The following is a 3375-nucleotide window of genomic DNA, read 5'->3' on the forward strand; positions in this document are numbered from 1 at the left end:
TTTGAATACAGATTAAAAATTTAATATATATTTTTTTAAATTGTGAAAATATTGCGTGAAGAATCATAAGTCACTCAAACTAAACAAAATAGAGGTACAAAGCGTTAATACTTTGTAAGTATTCCTGACACACCTTCCGACCAGAGAAATCGAATCACTGCTCTTTGTTCTTCTTTGGTGCACATTGCTAGTGGAGCGGCCATGCTTACACTGTAAAGCCGATTGTAGTTCCTCTTCAGATCTACTATGATGATGAGCATTCCAGCTTATCCGATCAACGGAAGAGCCTGCTCGTGAAATTAACGTGCATGTGGCTAAGCACTCTAGAGACACACATACCATTGACATGGTATTACTGGTACAACTCACTTTTCCCAGCTGAGTGGATTGGTGCAGTCTGAAATAAAGTGTCTTGTTCAAGGACTCAATCTGCCACTAGAAATCGAACTCATGACCATACGACCGTAAGCCGAATGTCACTAACCACTAAGTCACTTACCTTCCCTCCCTTCAGATACATACAAAAGAACATTAAATTATTTTTAATCTAACATTGTTTTTAAATTTACAAAATTTACACCCATCACTATATAATCTAACATAATTATTTAATCCCAGAAATGCGAACCTAGACACTACCATTTTGCTAACCTAAGGCTTACCATTATACTAGACACACACATATTTCATGCTTTAGCTAACATCACGCCCTTTACGAAATACATGTAGATTTTGTAGCTAATATCAACATTCTGATTTTCGTCCTGAGCAGTAAAATTAAATTATATTAACAATATGACTGCTGCAGGAAAACACCTCTACCGCCTAAAACTGAAATAACAAAGAATCACATTTGTTTTAAGTACTATAACGCAACAAATACACACGCACCCCCGCACACAGCCTCAGACACACATATCCACACATACATGTACAGATTCATAAATATACATAACGCATCTGTGAATACTGCTCACGATTGTAAGGATGATTGTAGAACGAGCAAGCAGTATCTTTGGGAAAGGTATTTCATTTAAGATTGCTTTTGTCCACTCACATGAAAACCGTGCCAACCGGCAGCTTCTGCAGTCCGTTATTTCTTCAGCTGTCACAAATCTGATGGTCTCCTAAGACAATGGTAGAAGTTTGGATAAGATGTATGTGAATGCTCACGAATACATAGAGATCTTAAAACACTTAGCAAAAGTTCAGCACATGCTAACAGTTGTACTCACTTGAAACTGTATAATATTTCATTTTGATTGTGGATTTTTTGATTCTCGTATGAGTCCCTCGCACATGACATCTTGATAATGCATCTGAGAAAATATTACAAACGTTAATTAATGTTTACGGTGGGTTTAGAAACTTCTTTTACTCCAAATGAATTCACAGGTACGGATACGAGAATTCTCTTTTCACAAACTTCAATCAAAGAGCATTGATCCAACTGAAGGCTACACTTAAAAATACAACTGCACGTGGCCCCAGGTCGCGGAACTGAATCCAGAATAATGAAGCTCTGAAGAGAACTTCGCAGTCACACTCATGTGTGTTACTTTAACTAGTCCGAATAACCACGATGAAACCGATATCACTCCTTGCTTTTACATCAGCCCCCACCCCCACCACCATTTCCCATTCAAGTGTCTGTTTTAATGGGATCCCATATCTGGATAGCATTTATATTTGTTCCTTAAGGATGTAATTGTTATCGTCATACAATACATTTGTTGTACTATCTAACCTGTCTTGAAATCAAATTTTTAGGTATCGGGATTATATTAATTAATATACATATCGTAACGTTCATAATATTTTAAACTATGATGCGAATATTTAATTATTCAACTCATTGTATTTATATTTAAAAAATATTATTCTAATAATCAATAATAATTCAGTATAATTATATGTAATTTTAAATGAGATGAAAATTAATTTATCTATTAGGGTATATTACAAGAAAATATTTTAATTCATCAATCATAAGTTTTATACACATGAAACGTTTATCTATAAACATTTATTTATACGTCTCGTGACTCTTTATGGAATTATTGAATATCAAATATTTGAAATAAATATTTATATATTTTCATGTTTTTATTAATCAAAAATGATCAATTGATTAAAAACTAATTATATGCATTCCTGATGAGAATATTTATTTCGTAAAATTTATTACAATTTTTGTTTTAAAATTATTGATAGACAATATAATTACAAATTTGTTAAATCATAACTCTTTAAAAATTTATGGAAAAGACAAGGGAAAGTTTGAAAGCAAATAGAATATTCAAAAATGTAATAATCTTATTGTAACAATCGGGCGAAACAATGTTTAATCATTCCACATATCACAGATGTCAAAATTTCGCGAACAGTTCCGACCGCGTATTTCAATCGTAAAATTTAGAATATATAATCATTTCTACTATAGGCATATGGTCTAAAAGTTCGGGAGAGGAGGCTGCTCAAATGATACTTATCTTATCAAACCCGGAAGGATAAAACGCTAAAGTCGACCTTAGCGAAATTTGAACTCAGAACGAAAAGTCACTAAATGTTTTAGTCCGGCGTGCTAACGCTTCTGCCAGATCGCCGCCTCTTTAAGGAAATATAATGCAATGGTTTGAAACGGGAATAGAAGTTTAATTACAGGAAAGATGCACATCAAAGAGATCACAAAACAAATTTCGATCTTGAATGAGTATGGGGATAATTGAGCTTAACAATCTCACATAACGTTGCTATAACCAAAGCCTCTAGATGTAATAGGGAAATGGAATATTCTCCGATAGTCACACTTCACCCATAAATTCAAAATCCAGATGCTTACTCCTGATTTGTGAATATACCTGTCCTATGAAATTTCTCATGCAGGAAATATTAGTTCATTGAACGATAATTAATTCTATTTAAAATTTTAGGGGAGGGGAGTGATAATCGATTATATGCGTTACAGTGCACAAATAGTACTTATTTTCTCAAATTCAAAAGGGTAAAAGATGAAGTCGATCTTTGCGGAATATGAACTCAGGACGTAAAGGGCCAAAACAAATACTACTAAAGCAATTTTTTCGGTGAACTAACAACTCTACAATCGCGCTGCCTTAGGTTACAAAAGGTTGTTTGTGTTAAAGTTAATCAGAGTATAAATTACTGTATCCATGAGTCTTAGAGATTCTACGAAGTTGGTACAATTAATGTGAGCGATAGTCAAAGTTAATTCCAGCTGAGAAATGGTAATAGCGAAACTGAATTGAAGAGTAAAAACGAGTTCGGCACCCATTGATTGATTAAACGGAAACTAAATCAATTTCAGATTTCCCTAAAGAAAACAAAATATCCCCGTCAATTCAGAAAGATCCA

At 33.7% G+C, this 3375-nt stretch overlaps 1 long non-coding RNA gene across 1 annotated transcript in view; it reads right to left on the minus strand.

The window, feature by feature from the left end:
- LOC106878316 (uncharacterized) overlaps positions 1–3375 on the minus strand; it is a 19344-nt gene that overhangs the window by 15327 nt on the left and 642 nt on the right. The window contains exons 2-3 of the long non-coding RNA XR_001410488.1: positions 1236–1319; positions 1058–1127 (exon numbers count right to left, since the gene is read on the minus strand). This is a non-coding gene — a long non-coding RNA (uncharacterized LOC106878316). The remainder of the gene's footprint in view (positions 1–1057; positions 1128–1235; positions 1320–3375) is intronic.

Source organism: Octopus bimaculoides, chromosome 4 (genome assembly GCF_001194135.2).
Source record: "Octopus bimaculoides isolate UCB-OBI-ISO-001 chromosome 4, ASM119413v2, whole genome shotgun sequence".
Classification (NCBI taxonomy): Eukaryota; Metazoa; Mollusca; class Cephalopoda; order Octopoda; family Octopodidae; genus Octopus; species Octopus bimaculoides.